Consider the following 24,267-nt stretch of genomic DNA (forward strand, 5'->3'; position numbering starts at 1 on the left):
GTTTATAACATTCCCAAATGATACTGCTTTTATAAAGTCACCTCTAATTTCTAAAAAAGAATGAGTTTAGAATGGTGTGGTTAGATGGGGAGTGGATCAGACAACTGAGCTGGTGTTTTTAACCAAGCTTTGTTCTCTCCGTAGCTTTCATTGCATAATGTTGTGACATGTAACACCATGCAAGATAACATTGGATTATATTTTATTTTCTAGAAGACAATTTTTGTGGGTGAACCCCACCAACTGAGAAATAATCAAATTACCAGATGAAAGAAAAAAATCTGATTTTAGTGAAGGGACTCTGTTAGTACTTGGAGATGAAATCTGAGGCCTCCATAGCCAAGCTGGCTGGGCTGGAAGGCCGCGTGGAGCACAGCGCGCAGCCAGGAGCTGGCTCTCGCCAAGGACAGCTGTCTCCTGGCCGGGCTGGGTCAGTCCTCTGCTGAGTGAGTGGGAGGGGAGGAGAGGGAAGCCAGGCCTGTGGTCAAGAGCCCCATTCACAGAGAGGCAAGTGGGTTCAATATGATTGCGTTCTAGGAACTTCAGTCTCTATCCCTCCCATCATGCCAGTCTCATTCCCAACATCACTGCTCCAGACCCTCCAAACGTTGACAAGGCCCCCTCTTCAGGACTGGGTACCTGACCACTCTCACAACTTAGTCGACTGTAAAATCCAATCATATTTTCTGAGAATTTAAGCAAACAAGGAGTTTCCTTTGAAGGAAACCAAGGTTAGCCTGAATTCCATGCATTCCAGGGGAAATCTTAAAGCCTTAAAAATATTTCTCTTTATCAACCTTCATATACATAACTCTCCCTATAATCTGTAGCATCTTCCTGCAGCATTATCCTACACACATGAAATAAAACCATCTCCACTGTCATCTATACTCCTAAATGGCATCTATTTAACTTGTTTGCACTGTAAAAGCCATATTGCTCCCGAACTGAAGAGGAAATTTAGGAAGTCAACTGCAATGTATGCAAAATAATTGCAAAAACTCTGATTGAAAAACTAAAAATAAAACCCTCATGTCAGGCTGAGATTCTTTAAAAGATGGTCTTTAACAATGTCTTAGTAATGTAACTATCGAGTATATTTACACACCACATACCATTCCACTAATGATTACAAATTATGGGCGCTTTGCGGAAAGACTGTAGGAAATGGTGGCACAAGATAAGCTTTCAAAGAGTTTGATTAGGATGGGCAGAATGACCAAGTCTGCAGGGCTCTTTGAAAACATCAGGGAAAGAGGCTAAAACCGCAGCTTCATCTCTTTGAACTTCATTTGTTATTAAGCTTGCTGCTGCTGCAGACAGATAAGATCCGAGACGAAATACAAAAACATACATTCGATTCAGCAAGGGGCTTATCTTAGCAACTGGACCTACTCTGTTAAAAAAAAAAATTGGCCCGAGAAAAGCATTTTTCCTTTTAGCCCTAACAATTCAGGATCTTCCTTCAGCTTGAAAAAAAGTAAAAACATGAAAGGTTCAAATTTTCTTCTGTCTTGTTAAAATGAAGCCAATAAACCTCAGTAAAACCAAAAATGTACAAAGTTCCTTAAAAATCAAATTTGTTTTTATATGGTTTTCATTGCATAACTTGACACATCTGGGGTTTATAATTTATAGGAACAAAAAGTGAAAGAGCATTGCTTTGGTCTGGAACAGGGGAGCTTGATGGTCTCAAATCTACTGGAACACAATTTATGGACCAAACACCAGGAGAAGGTCTCACATTTCATGGGGATTTAATATTTCATTTAATATTTCAGTTAAATCCCCAAGTTTTCACTGTAGTCAACAAAAGTTTTTCTTTCAGGTTCTCACTCTAGTTAGCTGGAAAATGCAGCATTTCTTCAGATGCTGGAAAAGCTCTCCTCAGTGTTCAGAGACATTGCTGCTGACATTTTCACTGTTGTTCCCATATTCCTGGAGCTTTCTTGGCCCATGTGCATCGGTTCCTGGTCCAGAAGTTTGCAGCATCAGGACTGCTGTTTGTGCCATCCTGTGGGTCCCACCCCGAAACTGAGGTCAGGGGCGGGGAGAGGTCTGGAGTGCAGGTCGCAGGCCAGGACAGGAGAAGCCAGTCAGAGATCCCTAACTTGGCTCCATCTTCAGTCTCTGCAAGGATGTGGCTGGGCTGATGATGCTTGTTTAACAAGAGGGCGAGTGATGATTTTCCCACCTCTTAGTGAAAACACGGGTCACTGATCCAGTCCAACCATCCCCTCCTGAGGAAACCAGTGGAGTAGGATCGAAATCAATCCTTGAAGAGTTACACAGGGAAAACGTAAACTGATGTGTGGCAAACATCACCGTTGTTAGGAAAAAGCCACTAAAGTGGAGAAGTAGTGCAGGAGAGACCACTCACACTGAATGCGTAAGAATGGTGTTTCCTGGAGACGTGTAATGCAGCGACCCTTCGGACAGCAGCAACAGGAAAATCTGGGTAACATTTTAAAAAAATAAACTTTCTTTGTAGGTCAGTTTTAGATTTACAGAAAAATCATGAAGCTAATACACAGTTCCCATAGATCCCCGCAACCAATTTCCTTTCCAATTAACGTCACACGTTAGCATGGCACACCTGTTGCCATACATCGATGCACTGTAAATGAACTGATACAGTTTTATTAACTGAAGGGCATACTTTATTCACATTGGCTACATTTTAACCTAAAGTCCTTTATCTGTTTCAGGATCCCATCCAGGACACTATGCTACATTGCATTCATCATGTCTTCTAGGCTCCTCTTGACTGACAAGTTTTCAGAATTTCCTTGTTTTTGGTGACTTCGATAGTTCTGAGGACTGCTGGTCAGGTATTTTGTAGAATGTCCCTCAATTTGGATTTGCCTGATGGTTTTCTCATGCTTAGACTGGGTTTGTGGGTTTGGGGGACAAAGACCACAGAGGGAAAGTGCCATTTTCATCACATTATATCAAGAACACATACTGTCAACGTGACTTATCATTATCAACACTGACCTTGATCACCTGGTTAGGACAGGGTTTGTCAGGTTTCTGCTCTGTAAGGTTACCTCTTCTCCCTCCTTCTATTTTGTACCTTTGAGGAAGTCACTATGTACAGATCACAATTAAGCTGTGGGGAGTTTTTGCTCTGTCTCTTGGAGGGCAGAGTATCTACATAAGTTATTTGATATCCCTGATCATGGGAGATTTGTCTTTACTCCCACACGTATTTATTTATTCAGTCACTTATTTATAGCAGTATGGACTCAAGTATATTTACTTTATACTTCGTGTTATAATCCAATAGTACCTTATTTACTTTGTTGCACAGATTGTTCCATGAGAGCCATTGGAGCTCTCTCAATTGGCTCCTGTGTCCCTCTGACATACTCTATCGTTGTGTGTGTTTTTAAAAGTACTTCCAAACTTTCTGGCACTAGAAGATGCTCTAGGTTCATCTTGTGTGTTTCCTGATCAAGTCCTAGAATCAGCTATTTCTCCATGGAGTCCTGGTTCCCTTCATTGGAGAATGGTTTTGAAACCAACATCTGGGGATATGTGTGATCATTGCTCTTGGGGTGGTGTTAGTCTGAGTCCTCTCAGCTGATAGAGCAAGAAATATATTTGCATATATTAACCCATGTATATACATATATCTATGAATATTTCCCTATGTAACCATCTGTATTTACATTAAGCTAAACATGAATTCATACTGTCTCCGACTCTAATCTATTACCATAGAAATCATTCTAGCTTTTCTTCTCATCTGTAAACTCTAACAGCTTTCACCATCTGCCATCCTTTTCTTCAATTCTAGTACTTATGGATTGCAGTATTGGAATTGCTAACCTATATCTCCAAAGGCAACAATTTTGTCAACTACAGTGCTTATATGTACTTTTTCTTTTGCTTTTAATCTTATAGATTCCAATTACTTCCAAAGTTACTTACGTCAGCAGCTCTCTCCCCCACCCCCTTCAGTGAGGTGGTTTGTTAGTAGTTAGATTGTTTTTCTTACATTACATTCTGCTTTCAATTCTGGGCTCTCAACATCCTAAATGACGTTTTTAAAGCTTACATACATTAAAGTTTACTTTCTGTGTTGTAATTTTCTACGGGTTCTGACAAATTCCTGGTGTCATGTATCTATGATTACAGCACCATACGGAACAGTCCCACTGTCCCACAAGATCCCCTGTGCTTCATGTACTCAACGCTCTTCTCTCCCTCAACCCAGGGCAGCCAGCCACCTTTCACTGTCCCTAGGGTTTTGCTTTCTTCAGAATGTCATATAGTTGGAATAATACAGTCTATAGCCTTTTCAGGTTGGCTTCTATCATTTACCAATATGCATTTAAAATTCATTCATAGCTTTATAGTCCATTTTTTCCTTATTGTTGATTAATTATATAGAGGTACCATATAAAGGTCCATTCGCCCATAGCAGAACATCCTTGATGCTTCCAGGTTTGGTCCTTATGAATAAAGCTGCCATAGTCATATGCATGGCTTTGTGTGGTGTAGTTTCAAGTCAGTTGGGTAAATACCTTTGGGGCATGGCTGCCAGATTGTTATGTTCAGCTCTGAAAGGAGGTGCCAAAATGGCTGTGCAACTTTCACTTCTATTAGCAACGAATGAGAGTTTCTGTTGTTCTGGATCCTTGCTGGATCCTTGCCGGCGATTGGTACTGTCTTTTTTTGAAAAAAATTTTCACCATTCTAATAGATGGGTAGTGTTATGGCATTTTAAACTGCAATTCGTTAACAATGATATTGAGCATCTTTTCACAAGTTTATCTGCCGACTACGTATTTTCTTTAGTGAAAAGTCTGTTCTGACCTTTTGCCCATTTTTTAATTAGGATGTTTTCTTATTGTTGAGCTCTAAGAGTTCTTTGAATTTTTGAACATTCTTTACCAGATATGTGTTTTGCAAATATTTTCTCCCGTCTGTGCTTGTTTTACATTCTCAACAGTTTCTTTGACAGAGAAGTTTTTAATTTTAATAAAGTACATTTATCACTTTTCCCCCATGGATCATGCATTTAGTGTTATATCTAAGAATTTGCTGCCAACCCTGAGGTCACCTATATTTTCTCCTATGTTCTCTTCAAGAAGTTTTAGACTTTCAGTCAAGATGGCAGTGCTGGCAGACATGGCTCACCTTTTTGTACAACCACAGCAAAATTACAACTAAAATATAGAACAACCATCACTCAGAACTGTCAGAAATTGAATTGAATGGAAGTCTGACAACTATGGAATTAAAGAAACCACATCCATCCAGAATGGTAGGAGGGGCATGGATGTGGAAGGGGTTGGTCCCTGACCCACATGTGGTGGATAAAAATTCAGGAGGGATATCTCGGGAGCGAGGAGTCACAGCCCCACACCAGGCTCTCTAGCCCAGGGTTCCAGTGCCAGGAAGGTAAGTCCCCACAACTTCTGGCTGCGAAAACCAGCAGGGATTGAGTTGGTAGAAGAAGTTTCTGGAATCCCAACCAGTTCCTCTTAAAGAACCCATACAAGAACTCACCTACTAAGACTCATTTCCTCTGAGCTCCAGCACTGGGATAGCAGCTTGAAAGGCAATGATGGTACACAGGGAGAGACTGAAGTGTCTGGCATCAAGGCGAGCAGAGGCCATTGTCCCTTTTCTAAACCCTGCTCCCACAGAGCTGGCAAGCTGGTACCATATTTGAGACTCCATCAACCTGGCTAACACTGTTTGACTTGACTTGGATATCCCCAGAGACTCCACCCCACCCAAATTACAGGCCTACCCAAGCTGCTTTTGAGAATTACATTAGTTAATACATATGAAACACTTAGAACAGTGCCTGGCACACGGTGAGAACTCATGAAATATTAGATGCCATCATCATCGTCATTATCTTCTTCATCATCAGAGGACATTTAATTTTCATAAAAAGTTTTCCTTTCATATTTCCCCATTCCTTGTCTCCTTGGAGCCCAGAAATAATGGATTGAATTTAGTGTTATGTACATCACTGAGTTTCAATTTCCCTGCCTGTGAAATGATGATAATATCTTCCCTCTCCACTCCACAGCACTGGTGTGAAAATCAAATGACCTACAGGGGTGGGCTAATTTAATATTGGCTATCAAATTACCTGAGATCTTAAAGGTGTTGAAAAATCATTACATTTTCTTTGCTCACCCACTTGGGATAAAACTTCTAAACCTCCTTATTATCTTCTGGATGCTCTAGTTCAAGTTCCTTATAAACAGCTGAGGCAAATAAGGCTCAGAGAAGCTAAGTAACTTCCTCAGGATCACAGCTATTCAGTGTCAGTTTCCACTTTATATTTGAAGATAAGTACATACTGGGTGTGTTCACATATAAAATAAGATACAGTTCTCCAATTATCACTCAAACCCTACTCAGGGTGTAAACAGCTGATTATTCTTACAGTTCTGGTTTTTTCCCTTTTTTTTTTTTTTTTTTTCAAAAAACGTAGAAGAGACCATGGAAAAGGATTTAGAGAAGAGAGTAGTCCATATTATGGCACGTCAGAAAATCTGTTCACTTTCTGAAAAAAATTTGTTTTAAATCCTCACTCAAGAATATGTTTTTTGATTTTAGAGAGGGAGGAAGGGAGAGAAACAGAGAAACATTAATTGGTTGCCTCCTGTTAGTGCCCTGACTGGGGACTGAACCAGCAACCCAGGTATGTGCCCTGACCGGGGATCAAACCTACAACCTTTTGGTGTATGGGAGGATGCTCCATCCAGCTGATTTACCTGGCCAGGGCCATTTTCTGAAATCTATTAATGTGAAGCTTTAGATTTCTAGGAGTCAAGGAGTCTACTCAGAAGAAACAACCTAGTTATAAAACTTTGTTTAGGGCTTTTTTATTCCAGTTGCTTCATATGGTAACTTGGATTTAAGCAAGACTTTTACAGCTGCATGATCCGTATATAGAAATGGCACATGCAAAATGCTTGTGTCTTGCCAGTCCACGCAGGGCCAGCTCAAACGGACAGACTGGAAGGGTCATTTGTCTTTTTTCCGTGATTGTTAAAACTGGGTGTGTTTACATGACTGTTGCCAACTGCTCTGGGAAAACAAACAAATAAACATGGTGTAAATATTATGACAGAAGTAAGAGGAAAAAGTAGAAGAGATAGAAAAGGTCACAACAGGGGCCCCTGATATTTGAGCATATTTTTTTCTTTTTGCATCCTTCCCATTTTACTTGATGTGTTTCCTAATGCACTGTGCCCCAAACATCCTCGGTGAGGGAGGGTGTGGGAAAGGGCCTGGTGCTCAGGTGTCCAACATCTCCTCCAACACTGAGGTCTGAACATGAACAAGAAAAGTATAATCTGAGGTTCTGAGGCCCAACTCTTGTATTCATGGCACCAACCCATATCCCGGTCTTAACTGGTTATAGAAGGTTCCAGACTGCTGTGGTAGTCAGATATTACCCAGCTGAGTCCCAGCTAACTGCCATGAAGTTGTCTGTCCATATTAAGACCACAAGTCATCTGTGCCACCCAAGATCCTTCAAGTTATCCATCTGCCTTTCCAGGCTTCTTAGAATCAAGGCCCAGTAAAGGGGTTTTATTGCATGTGCGGAGGTTTGCTTGGAGACAAATGCTACTCAAGAAGAGTAAGACTGTTGCCAGGTCAGTGAACAGATGTCTGAGAGGGCGGTGGGAATGGCCTGTTTCCCACCACTGTCCTGCAGCAGGCTCAAGACAAGTAACTGCAGATACACAAACAGCCGGCAGCCTGCCTGTTTACTCCTGCTTGCCTGGACAGCGAAGAAAGCAGCACTTTCATTCAGGATGATGAAGCATTTTAGCCCCAGAGGGCCAGGGCGCTGCCAGACTACAGTTTTCTAGTGAAAGCTTCTCCTCTTGAGTATGTGTGATAAAGGATGAGAATTTGTGGCCACGTGGATAGATAAGCAACATGGAGAAGTGAAACAAGCAAAGGCGGCAACTGCTGAAGTCCAGAGCTACAGACTAGAAGGCTGGGAAGCTGGGGAGGGCTGCGGGGACAGAAAGCTTCTGAATCCTGCTGAGGATAGCTAGGATGGGTCTGCAGAGCAGGGCCCTGGGCAAATGCCTCACCTTCCTTGCATGATGGTGAGAAGACAAAGTTCCAGGGACTGGATTGGACCAGGCTACTCCTTGAGCTAGACTCCTCCTCCTGTGTCTACTAACCAGGAAAACTTTCATTCCTCCTTCTTTTCTTTAATGAAGTTCTATCACAGTGTTTAAAAACACTTCCTTACATCTTCCCCTGTGCAGTAATACATATGACTATCAGGCATCTTTTGATCTGTTACTGGGTGAGCAACACCTCCACCCTGACGAAGCTGATGTGTGGAAGCATAAGCAATCTTCCTTACATAATTAATTTATAGCCTCTTAGAAGGAGCAGAAAAGTTAAACTAGGTGAGGTGAATGGTCTCTAAGTGCCCCTCCATTTCTCACCCATGAGGTTGCTTTTGGAATCAATACAAGAGGAGGCAGGGCACTCAGAGGGTGATTTACTTTCCCACAGTCTCAGGCACTTAATTTGTGCTAATACCCCTGGGGGGTACTATCTGTGGTAACTCAAACGTTGTAAGCTTTATGGCTCAATATTTTGTTCATCTCTAAGTACTGTAAAAGGTGGTTCTGAGAGAGCCTCAGGAAATGTGAGGTGACTTTGCAGAATTATACTCACGGTTTAGTTTCATGTCCTTTGCAACCTCTCCTTGACTAACTCTGTCTGGTAGTCCTGGAATGTGAATGAATGAACAAAGGTTCAAGATAGCTACATTAAAAACCACCAACATGGACTCCTTGAGGACATGGCCTCTCCATCTTCCATTTTCCCTTCCCGATGGGCTAACACAATACATGGTATAAAGCAGACACTCAGCTAACCTATGCTAAGTCAGTGAGAAGACTCCCCAGTATCCCTCCCAAGGCTATGATTCTGAGATGTCTAAGCAACATTACGACACAGAGATAATGCAAATTCTGTTGTTACAGATGCTTCTAAATATAGTCAAGTCTATTTTATTTTTGTGTGGATTATTCATGGCCAATTTTTATTCCCAGTGGGTTCCACCCTGCCCAGAATGATGAAAGAATAACACATCCCTTAATGTCACAATTGAATTGTACTCAGGAAATACAGTTATTTTAATATCATTGTAAACCAAACATAATTAGGAATGTAACTCTTCCCAGGAAAATGTCACATGACATACTCCAGAAACAAGTATAAATGAATTTTTTAGTTTACATGATGATTTAGTTTATCTACTTTACCTTCTATTAGTTAATTCAAATGATTAGTATTTAAGGCATCTATAAAACCAACAGAATGTCTCACTTTTAAATCTAGTGTTTTAGTATCTTGAAGGCATGGTGTGGTGAAAGCCAACTTGGGGGCATGAGCTGGTCAAAACTTGCAGTGACTCTTACAAACCCAAACCAACAAAACATGACAATACTGCAGACCTTATGAATCTCCATTTAGCTTTGGCTTAAACTTATTGGCTCACAGAAGATGACTCCAAACCATGGAATCCACTTTATGACACTGATATTGATACTGTGTGATACCAATCCATGTAAAAACTGGTCTGGGGCAAGACTGTATGCACCATAGTATTCATTTTTTTAAGGCCCTGTATGTGCCACCTAGTGATTTTTCAGGGAAAGGCTGAGGTGCCAAGAAGAGTTGTAATTAGGAGGTAAAACATCAAGGACCTGGCATGGGACCCAAGTTGGCAGACCCAGAGGAAGGGAGTAGCAGGAAAGTAGTGTGGATTTGAGTTCAGCTGGAGGGTTGGGGAGAGGAATTTTCTTTTTCACATCTGCTTATAAAATCTACCTCCCCTCAATGATTTCTGGAAAATGCATCAAGTATTTTGTTGATGTTTGTAGAGATTCCTGCCCTTAATTTTAAACAACAATGACAAGTGCAATAATATACATCTAGCACATGGTCTGAGAACACCATTGGAATTTTCTGGAGAAGGCTAATAAATACACAAAATTACAAGCAATTTCACATATATTATTGGTAATTGGACAACTAGGCAAAAAGGTAATGTACATATAATTTGTACTGAATTCTTAAACTGAAAAACAATCAGCAAGGTTTTAAAAATCTCATGCTTCCATATTTAACACCATTCTTTAATAAGAATATCATTAAAACCATCCATGGTCTTTCATAAAAACAACGTCGACAAGCTAACAACCACGCAGTACAAGCTAGGTGTGTTATTTGTAGCCAAAGCTGTGTTAATTATGAAGGGAAACTTTAAACTGAGGATGAAATATTTTATTATTCCTGATTTACTTACTTCAAAATCCATGTATAATATTAGATGTTTCTGAAATTTGATTTTGTAGAAGAGAAACACACATACACCTCAGGTAACTATTTCAGTTATTTCGAGCTAATGTAGGGCTAAAATGTAACAATTCAACATTTGTGTATACCATATTTTTATTAATTAAAAATCAATTTAAAGGATGTTATTAGGGTGAAAAGTATATCAAAGTGATTGATTTTCCCATTATAATACCTTTCCCTGTTTTACGTTTACCCTGTTCTCCCCATTCCCTACCCTGACAGCACGGAAAAATGATTTGTTTCTCTTTTCTTCCACGGATTACTTTTTAGGTTGACATTTAACATTTTGAACCATCTAGAATTTATTTTGATGTCACATGATATCCAATTTAAAAAATGATTAATTGGTTGCCTAGCCCACTGATTTGTGATGCCTCTTATTAATCACATTTATTAAAGTCTTATGTGCCCTTGAGTTTGGTCCTAGACTATCTATTGTGTTTCATTAATTTTTCTGTCTATTCTTGCAGCAGTATCACTTGAAGCATCACTGTATAATATTCTTCCTTAATACCTTATAATAAGGGGAATTCTGTAATCAAACAGAATCCTCCCTTCTTTAAAAGTGTTCTTGGCTATTTTACCCACTTATTCTTAAATTTAGACTTTTAAACTTTAACTCATCTGTGAAGGCAAAAAAAATCCTGTTGGGATTTGATTGGAATAATATTAGATATATAATATTAAATAACATAAACATTAAAGATTATATAAATTAATTTGGAAAAATAGAAATCCTCACAATATATAGTGATATTTAGTAATCATCCAGAAACATACCCTTTTATCTTATTCTTATTCTATGTCTTTAAGTAAAGTTTTATAATCTTTCTTATATAAGTATGTCCTATAATTTTTGAACAAAAGTTTTTCCCAAGCATTTGATATTTGCAGAGGATTCAAAAAATATTTACTAATAGATTATTGATACAAGGTAAGAGAGAATAACAAATGATCTTTCCCCCGATTTGCCTATGAGTGTTAATAGCTCTCTACTTGATTACCTTGGGATTTCTAATTAGACAATTGAGCAAGGTAAATAATCATGATTTTGGTCTCTTCCTTTCCAGTGATTATCTATCATTCAATACATACATGTTGAGCATCTATACTAGGCATGATATTAGACAATGGGAATACCTATGTGAGTAATGCATATGGGAAGTCCTGCCCCAGTGGGGCTTACATTCTAGTAGAGGATAAAAACAATAAATAAAACAATAAATGAGTATAGTATGTGAGAAGATATTTTTTTCTGGAAAAATAGGGCAGGGTAAGGGAGACAAAGCATGTAGGAGGGAGAAGGTTCTGCATTTTAAATAAGGTGGTCTGAGCAGACCTCCCTGAATGGCTTGATGAAGAGAGGGAGTGCGCCACGCCTACATCTGAGAGAGAAGCGTTCAAGGCAGACAGAACACGCAGTGAGCAACCCTGAGAAGGGAGTGCTTCTGGGCAGTACCAGATGGGAGTGAGGACGGGGCATAAAAGTAAGTGACGTAATGACACATCTGATTGTGCTGGGCCTCTTACTTTTGTTTTATATTTTATTGGATTGGCTAGAAATTTAAGAACAATATTAAATAAAGGTAAAAATAGGTCTCCTTAATTTGTGATAATTTTTAATAGGAATACTTTTATGTTATATATTAATCATCAGTTTAAATAGTTATTTATCACATTTTAAATATTGTGTCAGTTCGCAATATTAACAGAATAAAAAAACCCCAGATGATAGTTCAATGGCTGTAGAAAAGCCATAGGAAAACATTTAATACCTACTGGTGAAATATAAAAACTCAACAAACTAGGAATAGAAGGAATCTTTCTCAATCTGACCAAGAGCATCTGTGAGAAACTTACAACTAACATCATATTTAATGGTGAAAACTGAATGCTTTCCCCCTAAGAGTGGAAATACTTTAGGATGTTCATTCTTATGACTTCTTTCAATGTTGTATTCAAGGTCCTAGAGAGAGCAATAGGTCAGAGAGGGAGAGACAGAGAGAGAGAGGAAGAAAGAGGAGGAGGAGGAGGAACACAAAGAGGAGGAGGAAAAGAGAGGAAGGAAAAACAGAAAGGAGAAAAGGCATATTGTTCAGAGAGGAAGAAGTAAAATCAATTTTTTTTTTGTATGACATGATCACGTACATAGAAAATCTTACAAAGTTCACACATGAAACTACATTAGAACTGGCTCAGTGGATTGAGTGCCGGCCTACGAACCAAAGTGTTACAGGTTCGATTCCCAGTCAGGGTACATGCCTGGATTGCAGGCCAGGTCCCCAGTAGGGGCCACATGAGAGGCAACCACACATTGATGTTTCTCTCCCTCTCTTTCTCCTTCCCTTCCCCTCTTTCTAAAAATAAATAAATAAAATCTTAAAAAATATATTAAAACTAAGTGAATTTAGCAAGGTTGCAGATACAAGGTCACTATACACAATTTTGTTTTTCTAATTTTTTTTAATCCTCACCTAAGGACATGCTTATTGATTTTAGAGAGAGGGGGAAGAGGGAGAGAGAGAGGAAGAGAAACATTGATGTGAGAGAGAAACATCAACTGGTTGGCTCTAGCACATGCCCCAACTGGGGACCGAACCTGCAACCTAGGCATATGCCCTGACTGGGAATAGAACCTGAGACCCTTCTGTTTATGGGTATGATACTCCAACCAACTGAGCCACACTGGCCAGGGCACTATATACTATTTAATCAATTGTATTTCTATAACTAGGGAAAAACAACTGGAAAAGAAAATTAATTTTCATAAATAATAAAATTTATAATAGCACCAAAAATATCAATGAAATAAGTAAACTACAAAAGAGCAAAACATTGCAGGGGCACTGTAAATACAACTTAAATAAATACTTGAGTCTTCTTTGTGTAATTCAATATTGTTAAGATGTCATTTCTTTTAAAATTGCTCTACTGATTCAATGAAATATTAAACACATAGGTAAATATGAATGAAAAAAATTGCCGACCTTTTTCATAGGTACTTAGGAATACTATGCATATAATGGATTTTTATTTAGAAATAAAAAAATGAACAACCTACTGATACTGGCAATGACATGAAGGAATTTCAAAGGTTATTCTGAGAAAAAGAAGCCAGATACAAAAAAGCCTCACCTGGCAGAATAAAGCTGTGCCTTCATTTTTTCCTTGCCAGAACAGTGGCAGAGGAAGCCAGCTAAAACAGAAGGTCTAAGTAAGATCCAGCACCTCATAATATAATACCGAAAAGTTTCAATTGAAACTTTTCAGGTTTCAATTGAAAATCATGCATCATCTCCAAAACAAGGAAAACTGTAATTTGAATTTTAAAAAAGGCACAACTGGTACTAACAGTGAGGTGACAGAGGTGTTAGAATTATATGACAAAGATTTTAAAGCAGCCATCATAAAAATGCTTCAATGAGCAAGTACACACATACTTGAGACATATTTTAAAAACCAGAAAGCTGAAGCAAAGAAATAAAAGATATAAAGAAGAACCAAATGAATTTGTGGGGCTATACCAAAAATTCTAACACTCATGTCATCAGAATCCCAGATGGAGAGGTGAAAAAAACTAAGGCTGAAAAAGTTATCAAAGATATAACGGCTGAAAGCTTCCCAAAGTTGGCAAAAGACACAAACCTACAGATTCAGAAAGCTGAACAAATTCCAACCAGGATAAACTTAAAAAAAAAAAATCTTCACCAAGACACATCACAGTCAAACTTCTGAAAACTAAAGATAAAAAAAAATCTTAGAAGCAGCAAGGGAGAAATGACAACTTATCTATAGAGGAAACACAAGTCAAATAAAAGTGGAGTTTTCATTAGAAACTACAGAGGCTGGAAGAAAATGACACGTTTATAAAGTATCAAAAAAAAGTAGTCAATCAAATATCCTATATACATGAAATGTCCTTTAGCAACGAAGGAAAATCAAGACATTCTCAGATAAATTAAACCTAAGAGAATTTACCACCAGCAGGACTTACCTAAAAAAAAGAAGACTAAGAAAAGTTTTCTAAACAGAAAGGAAATAATAAAAGAAGGAATCTTGGAACATTAGGAAAGCAGAAATGGCGTTAGAAAATAAAAATATGAGTAAATTCAATAACATTTTCCTCTTGAGTTTCCTAAATAATACTTGACATTTGAAGAAAAAATTATACTATGTGATGTGATTCCAAATGTAGGTAGAAGAAATGATTAAGACAATCATATTATAAATGAGGGAAAGTAAAGGAGGGATATGTTTCAATAGTTCATTCAAACTGATAAAATGTCAAAACCAGTAGACTGTGGTAAGTTACGTACATGTAATATAATACCTAGAGCAATCACTAAAAAAGCTATACAATGAGATACACTCAGAAACACATAAATAAAAAGGGAGGCAGTAAAAAAATGCAGAGTTATAAAAAAAGAACAACAGAAAACAAAAAATAAAATGGCTGACTTAGATCTAAAATATCAATAATTATATTACCTGCAAATGGTTTAAATGTACCAAGTAAAAGTCAGAGACTGACAAAGACTTAAGACAGATCTCTGACAAAAGACAGAGATTTAATCCACAAAGTGGATTAAAAAACCTAAGTGGATTAAACAACTATCTGTCACCAAAAATTCACCTTGACCATAATAATATAGGAAGGTTGAAAATAAAAGAATGAGAAAAAGGTATATCATGCAAACTTTAGTTAGAAGGTCACAGGACTAGCTATATTAATGTCAGATAAAATAGATTTCAGAGCAAAGAAAACTACCAGAGATAAAGACACTATAAAATGTTGGAAGGGCCAATCCATCAGGAAGACGTAACAATTGTAAATGGCTGTACACCAAACCACAGAGATGCAAAACATGTGAGGTAAAACTGATAGAAGAGAAAAGGGAAACTGACAAATCAGCAAGTATAGTTGGTGATCTCACCACCCCTCTCCCAACAATTACTAGAACAACTAGACATAAAATCAGGAAGCATACAGAAGAACTCAGCAACAGCAACCGACAGAATCTAACTGATATTTATAAAACACCCAACAATACCAGAATACACATTCTTTTCAAGATAGGTTTAACTTAGTACATTCTGGGCCGCAAAACAAACCTCATCAAATTGAAAAGAACTGAAATTATACAGAGTGTGCTTTCTAACCACAATGGAATCAAACATGAAATTAATAATAGGAAGATAACAGAAAAGGCTTCAAATACTTGAAACTAAACGACACATTTCTAAATAGTAAATGAGTCAAAAAAAGTCTTAGAGAAAACTGAGAAATACATTGAAATGAGAGACAATGAAAAAACAAAATATCAAAATTTGTGGGACAAAGCTAAAGCAATGTTAAAAAACAAAGTTATAGCACTAAAGGCTTAGACTGGAAAAGAGGAAAAGTTTAAAATCAATAATCTAAGCTTTCACCTCAAGAAGATAGAATAAGAGTAGCAAAAAGCCTCTGTGATCAAAGCAAGAATAAGGAGAAAAATAATAAACACAAGAACAGGAATCAATGACATTGAAAACAAAAAAGAGAGAGAAAACGCTGTTATAAAAAGCTGTTTCTTTAATACCCATGACCCATGGACATGAACAACTGGTATGGGGATTAACTATGGGAATGGGGGGGGCTGGGGGGAGGAGGACAAAAGGGGAAAAATTGGGACAACTGCAATAGCATAAATAATAAAAAAAGGTTAACTTTAAAAACAAAGCTGTTCTTTGGGAAAAACTCGATAAAATTGACAGTCATCTAGCAAGACTGAAAAATAAAAAAAAGAGAGAAGATACAGGTTACTGATATCAATATTACCAGAGGGAAAGCGGGGTGGGCAGAGGTAGAAGAGGGGGGATAAGTGGTGATGGAAGGAGACTTGACATGGGGTGGTGAACATACTATACAATATACATATTATAAACCGTACACCTGAAACCTATATAATTTTATTAACCAAGGTCATTCCAATAAATTCAATAAAAATTAAATTAAAAATGAAATAGGGAATACTACCACAGATTCTGAAGACAAAGAAAAATAAGGGAAAATACTACAAAGAACTCCACACTCATAAATTCAACACTTAGATGAAACAAATTAATCCTTGAAAAACATGAATTACCACATCTCACTTAAGATTAATCAATCATTTCCATAGTTGTATACTATTAGGGAAATTTAATTGGTAATTTTAAAACTTCAGAAAAGAACTGTTCTGGCCCGGCTGGTGTCACTGAAGAGTTCTGCCAAATGTTTAAAGATTTTACACCAGATTTATACAGTATCTTCCGGGAAATAAAAGATGGAACATTTCCCAATTCACTTTATAAAGCTAGTATTATTTTAATAACAAAACCAGACAATGCACAGACACACACAATCTATAGACCATATCTCTCATAAACATATACACAAAACTCCATAATGAAAGATTAGCAAATAGAATCCAGAAATATATAAAAAAGAAATATATCATAACCAAGTAGGCTGATTCAATATTCCAAGAATAAATCAACATAATCTGCCATATTAATGGATTAAAGAAGAAAAATCATATGACTCTACCAATAGATGCAGAAAAGCACTGAAAAAATGTCAATACCCACTTACAAGAAAACACTCAAAAACATAAGTAAGGTAGTAACAGAGGAGAACTTCTTCAACTTGATAAAGATTATCTATAGAAAACTTTTATAGTTGTCTGGTTATTCTTCTTCCTACCCCTACCCCAACCCCAGTCGACTAGGGTTTAGTGCCTAGCACACTGAATGCACGTAGGCCTCTTATCATAAGAGCTCGCTGGATGACACCACCACCCAATGTCTAAAGGGAGTTGCCATCAGAACTTTTGTGGTGCAAACGCATCTCGTAGTTACTGCTGTTAGGTAGCTGACAAGGCTTTGAATCCGGATCTGCACTGCTTCCATGTGGGTGCCAGTCTGGGAGTCTCTGCTCTCTCCTTTCTTCCCTTAGCAACCTTTTGGAGAGATGGAAGAAGCCCCCTTCACCTGCCAGGCTTTTAATTTTTAAAGGCATTTCTTGTTCGCTGTTACTCTTTTTACTAGAGTTGCTCTTTCAGTTTCTCACAGTTTATCATCTCACTGAACGATGCACAAGTCTCCCACAGTCTCGCTCATAAAATTGTCCCATTAACACAGAGCAGTGGGAAGCAGCCTGCCTGGGCCCTTCCTCCTTCATCCACAGTCTCAATGCAAGGCTAACTATCAATTCCAATGCGTCCCATGAGTTCAGTTCAATTATAGAAGCATTCATTATGTGGCAACACAAAGTCACTGAGCCCTTCGGGGCTTATTTGGCCCTCATGCAAATAAAAACTCTGTGAGCTCTGACTTCTGTTTGGGTTCTCTTACTATACATGTGTTCTCACAGTGCAGGAGAGAGAATTTATCTCACAGCAATACCACAGCAAAGAGCAAGCATTTTGCATTACAATAAGGTAATCACTGGGAGGGAGGTAAAAGGACAAAGAATTAGTAATTAGTAATTAGTAATGATTATTATGCAATAGAATATTCAGCTAAAAGCAAAGAGTGGGGAGTCAAAAAGCCCAGCTTAGAATCAAGTTTTCACCATGAACTAGTTGGCAATCTTGGGCACATCATTTAATCTCTCAAGGCCTTGGTTTTGCTGCTTGTAAAATATGGATATTAACACCTATCTCAGAAGATTAAATGAGATCAAACATTTCAAGTCCCTGGCAAACAGTCACTCACTGAGTGGCCACTGGTGATGGTCATAGTCAGTTGTGTCTGAACTTGGCCTCATCACCTGGCATTGTAGTAACACACCAGGACCCCTGGTGTAGGTGACTGCATCCTCCTGGAGAGCAAAGCTTGGAGACAGCTGCTTGTGGAAGTAAGATTAAGTAGCATTAGACCCCACAGCTCATGTATGATAAAATGATTAAGAATTAGGAAGTAAGGGCCATGTCTACACTCCCCATACCAAGTGCCATATTTTAAAATCAGAAAATGTACTTGGCTGGTGCCTTTATAGACCACTCCACAATTTATAAGATGATTAAAATCCAGGTGCAGGCAGAGTCATTGGCCCCCATACCATAAATCCTGCAGATGACTTCAGCTTTGAGAACACAATGAAGATATGTTTGGGAAATAAAGCAGAGGACATGATAGACAATATAAACAAAACTATAATAAAATAATTTCCTTTAGTAGCTCATGAAACAGTATTCCCTATTATTTCTCAAAGCTCTAAGATGGTTTAGTATTTAAGTTTTATTTTCTAAAAATGAATTTTCACAAACTTGAGAGAAATGTGCAGCAAGAATTTTGAAAATACTGAGGTGCTGCATTTTATCTTCCAGCACATTGAAATCATTGGGAGAGCCAGAGAAGAAAAATCCTGCTTTGTCCCTGCAACCACTGTATTTTTCCTAGAAGGAAAGCCCACCTCTTTTCTATTCCATCGAACAGGTATTTGCCAGACCAGAGCTAATATCTATCATATTATTATAGTACTTACTATAGTACTATTATTATAATAGATATTATATTAACATCTATTAATGCCAATCATGTTGATTTAATATTTCAGGAAATGTGAGAATGTAGTGTGCCAAGGTGGACCATGAAGGTTTTGGTAGAAATATTCTTGGAAAGCTATGGCATATCAGTAATACAAATGAAGAGAAAGCAATAAATGTATCATGTGCTATGGAGATAGCACACCATGAGCTATGGTCAGAGGAGGCTCAGGCACCCGGTGCTGCTGATGCTGCAGGAGCTCTATTGACTGCATTGGTAACGGTGCCCAGCATCTCTCTGGGCTTCAGTGTCCTGGGTGGAGATGAGGAGGAGTGTGCGTTAACTGAGCTGGAAAGTTCTGAGCTTGGGAGAGCAGAGAAGCTCTATGGCCACACAGGGCTATTAGTAGTGGGAAGAGATCCTGAAAGGAAGTGAAGGCCACATTGTGGAGTGATGGATGTATCTGGCAACACATACTTCTTCCATATTTCTGCCAACAGCTCACCCTGTCACCCAAAGTTGAGATGGAGAAAGAGCTACTCAAGCAAGGTTCATGATACCACTGTAGTTTTAAAACAAGTTCACAAATTCTTTGACATTTTTCCAGCAAAATGTAAAGACTAATTCCCTTTCCCTTGAACATGGGTTGGCCTTCGTGGCTTGCTTCCAATGAAAAAGAACTGTGATAGTGAATGATTTCCGAGACTAGGCAATATACAGGGTCCACCTGTCTTTCTTTCTCTCTCCTCTGACTCGGTCCCTTGGGTGTCCTGAGCCCATGCATAGGAAGCCCAGCAACTCTGACACCACCATGTGGAGAGAACTAGTGGAAAGTCCACACAGAGATGGAGAGAGATGCTGGTAGAGTCTCATCTGTGCCAGCCTCCAGCTGTTTGAGTCTTTCTAGTATTAAGTACCAGAAATATAAATAATTATTCAATTCCTCTTGGAGCCACCCCAGCTGACAGCAAGCAAAGCAGAAACAAGCTATCCCCACTAAGTCCTTCCCAAATTGCAGATTTACGAGCAAATTAAATTCTGTCACTGCTTTAAGCCACTAGTTTTATGACAATTTGTTATGCAGCATTAAATAACCAGAACAAGAATCAAGATGATGATGGGGGAAGATCTGTTTTCAAAGGGCCCTTAGCTTTTGAGATACAACATATGGATACCTGGAGAGCTCTGTTGAGCAGACTAGGGTAGGCCAGAATATAACTTCTTATGAGAAACTAGTGGAGAAGGTGAGTAAAAAGTTCTGTAACAGGACGATAATTAAGAGGATGGGTTTTGGACCCAAGACAGACCAATCTGAATCTAAATAACTTCAGTCTTTACTAAGTTTGTGATCTTAGTCAAGTTACTTAACTCCTCTGAACTTTAATTTGCATATCTGGAAAACTGTGATTATAATATCGAATTCATAGAGTTGTTGGAAAGATTAAGTGAGCTGATAGTAAGTACTTAATTAATGATGACTGTTATTACCATTAAGTAATGATGACTTATTAATTATTTCCAGTTTTCCTATCATTGCATTCTACCATAATTAACAGTGGTGGAATACTCGTGTTCCAGCTCATGCCGGTTACCAAAGCATTCTTTTATGCAGACATTTCACCAATGAATCAAAAATCTCCCCACTGTATCCTCTATATTCTGGGCATTGTGCTAAAACTACAGAAACTACAGAAGAAACTACAGAAGAATGTAGACTGTCACCCTGGAAAGCCAGCAATGCAAACATCCCAAATTGAGGTGACTTGCTGACCAAGTGAATTCAACTTCCAAATAGTCTGATGCAATTCTAATCTCCAGGTCTTCCTGCCTAAGAGCCACAGCACTGTAGAAAAGGCTTCCAATCACAATCCCTGCCCGCAACAGAGAGTTCTGCATATTATACACATCGTGAGTATTTAGCAATCAGTGCATTATACATTATACTTTTCTCTATTTTCTAACATCTAATATTAATATCTAATATCAATATTTCTGAAACTGTCTTGTTTTAAAGCAAATTGTAATTGGCTAGCTACTACACATTAAAAGGTGCTTTCGGGCTCTTTCTCCCTGCCCTCTGTCGGCAACTCTCCCCACCCACTTCCTTCTCCAGGCTCTCCAGAAGGCAGTCTCTCTCTCTCTCCCCCACCCCATCCCCCAAGCTCCTAGGGCCTTTCTTAAAAGAAAAAAGAAAAATAAAGTGCTTTCTATGTAAGATTTAGAAAGAACACAACATATAGTTCAATTAATGTCTATTAAGACCCAGGTATTAAACTGAACCCAGGCCAGTGCAGCTCAGTTGGTTGGAGTCTCGTCCTGTACACCAAAATGTTGTGGGTTTGATTCCTATTCAGGGCTCAAACTCAAAGCCTGGGATCAGGGCACTTAACAAGAAAGCCACTGATCAATGTTTCTCCCCCTCTCTCTAAAAGCAATGAAAAAATGGCCTCAGGTAAGAATTAAAAACAAAAAACAATTAAACTGAAATATAAGTTCAATATAGTACCTAGGGTCTCATAAGGATAACAAGACAATTCCTTGGTAATAAATAAAGTTGGATGATTAATTTTCCTATATTAATAAATGATATTTTTTAATAATAGAAAAGCAAAGTTTAATTCATAATACTAATAATACCATAGCATTTGTTTATTTATTTCTATAGTTATTTCTTTGTTATTTTTGTCCTCACCCGAGAACAGTTTTTTGTTGCTTTTTTAAAGAGTGAGGAAGGAAGAGAGAGAGAGAAATGTAGATGTGTGAGAGAAACATTAATTAGTTGCCTCCTGACACAGCCAGACGGGATTTTATACACCCCCTGGATTTGAAGCCACAACCCTTCAGTTACAGGGAGATGCTCCCATCAACTGAGCCACACCTGCCAGGGCAACCACAGAATTTTAAATGCATGTGCTAGCAAACAGTTCAGATAGCAGCCTTTGATATGATGTCTCATAGGTCTGCACGGAGGAATTTATACTTTTCTGAAAGAAACACCGCGTTTTAATTGAACACTGGATAATTATCCAGGTTGAAATAAAACAAAAGCTACCATAGGCTTTAAAAACTTTTAGATCCACATAAATTTTGCCTAGCTTATGAAGACTTTTGTTTTTCTATTATTGTCCAGAGTAATGACTATTGAGTCTCTGAGGTTTATGAGAGTTATAACCAAAAAAGAAGCACAAAATATTGTGGTATAATAGAGGCATTTAAAATTGTTTATTATATATACTGTTTCCTAATGAAGAGCATGTTTTTTTCTTTAAGTCAGAGCTGCCTAAAAAAAATTTTTTTAATCTTCACACTAGCATAAATATTTTTTAAACTTTATTTTTAGAGAGAGGGGAAGGGAAGGAGGAAGAGAAGGGAGAAACATTAATGTGAGAGAGAAACATTGACTGGTTGCCTCTTATACACATCCGGACTGGGAGGAACCCACAGCCTAGGCATGTGTCCTGCCCAGGAAACCAACCTGCGACCTTTTGCTTTGTGGAAGACACCCAACTAAGTGAGCCACACTGGTCAGGGGGAGGATGTTTTTTATTATTGATTTTAGAGAGAGGAAGGGCAGGGCAGAGAGAGAGAGAGAGAGAGAGAGAGAGAGAGAGAGAGAGAGAGAGAGAGACATTCATGTGAGAAACATCAATCAGTTGCCTGCTGTTCCAACTGGGGATTGAATCTGAAACCTTTTTGGTGTACAGGACAATGCTCCAAGCAACTGAGCCACTGGGCCAGGGCTGATTTTTTTTTTTTTATCCCTGAGTCAAATCTTCAATCTTCTCTGCAGTTCCAAACAACTCCAACTCCATTTCTTTTGGTTATTAGCCTCTCTCCTGTCCAACTTTCCAATATTCCTCTGAAACCGATCTGTATTACCAAAATTGCATTGTGAGTTTATAGGGGTCTAATCAGTGGTGAGTAGCCAGGAAGGATCACTATGTATAGTTCTATGAATTGTCTCCTGAAACTTGGAAGTTTATTTCTCATCTCTGGCTGTACACAGTAATACTCTCAATAACTTCTGTCTTTGAAGGGGCTGGACAATGTTATGTAAAACTATTCCAGCTCCAACTTTTCATAGGTCAGAAATACCCAGGGGTTTTGGTTTTTAATGTAACTTCCTTAGATAAAAACCTATTTCCGTTTTCCAATCCGGGAAGTGGATGTCTGTAATACAACATAAATTACACAGTTTCTGATTTTACTGTCTAGACACCATCAACCCCCTTTACACTACCTTCTCTGTCAAAAGTCTGGGCATGGCCCAAAAATAACTGATGTCCGGCTAAACTCGGAAATATATTCCTTCCAACTAAAGCTGGCAGCACTCTGGTGAGCACAGTTGAAGCCAACAAAAAGCAGGATTGGAAAATTAAGAATGGCTAAAAAAAAGAAAGAAAGGGCAAGTACAAAACCCTTTCGCAAATTAACAAGGCTCAATGGCATCAAGTATTTGCAAGGTTTCCATCTTCCCCTCAACTTCCAAATAAAGAAGCTCATCGGCCTTGTAGATAAATACAGACATTTTTATAGCCTCACCATTCTCAGTAGAGGCTCCACTGTCTGACAGACACAGCAAATAAGAGAATTAAGTGCATTTTCAAGGAAATAGCAACGCTCACCTGATTTTTACAGCTCCTCGTCACGGCACTCACGTCACCCTCACAGCACACAAAGTGAAGGCTGGAGTGTGGAGAACGGAGACAGGAAACCAGCTGCCTGTTCAGGGATGGACGGTTACAGAACTACACAAGGGCTGAAGATTTGCCCCTCGTTTCAGGTCGCCCTACCGCTTTCCTTGGAGCACGCCGAGAAAATGCTACATCATCCCAATAGTGGGAATCACAGCAATGGCGGCTCTTGTTCACTGAGTGCCTACTGTATGCCAGGCGCTAGACTGATATTTTGTATTTATTATTCTCACAACAGCATAGTTTGCAACTCTAGGACATGTTTGCTATGGAGCAGGATTCAGCAAAAGTTAAGGTCTGTCTTGGGTCACACATCTAAGGAGGATTATTTTCTGAAATTCCAAAAAGGATGATTTTTGATGATATCATATATATATATATATATATATATATATATATATATATAGCACTTTAACATTACAAAGACTTTGCACATTTTTTTTCATCTCATCTTCACAAAAGCCCCGAGCAGCAGGAATCATCATCCCTATTTTACATATGAGAAAACTACAGCTAAGGGAGACTATGACCAAAGACATGCACATTCATGAGGAACAAGGCTGAGGGCTGCAACACGGGTGTTCTGACTCCAACTTCTGTGCTCTTCCCACTACACCAAAGTTGCCACCTATGACAACAGGCCTTGAGAATATGGTGAATGCCAAACCACAGTGAACATATA

At 38.5% G+C, this 24,267-nt stretch overlaps 1 protein-coding gene across 1 annotated transcript in view; it reads right to left on the reverse strand.

Annotated features, from left to right (window-relative positions):
* Nucleotides 1-24,267, reverse strand: part of DDAH1 (dimethylarginine dimethylaminohydrolase 1) — a 133,522-nt gene that overhangs the window by 88,584 nt on the left and 20,671 nt on the right. The gene's annotated exons all lie outside the window — the stretch shown is intronic.

The sequence above is a fragment of the Desmodus rotundus genome, chromosome 3, assembly GCF_022682495.2.
Source record: "Desmodus rotundus isolate HL8 chromosome 3, HLdesRot8A.1, whole genome shotgun sequence".
In the NCBI taxonomy this organism is placed as follows: Eukaryota; Metazoa; Chordata; class Mammalia; order Chiroptera; family Phyllostomidae; genus Desmodus; species Desmodus rotundus.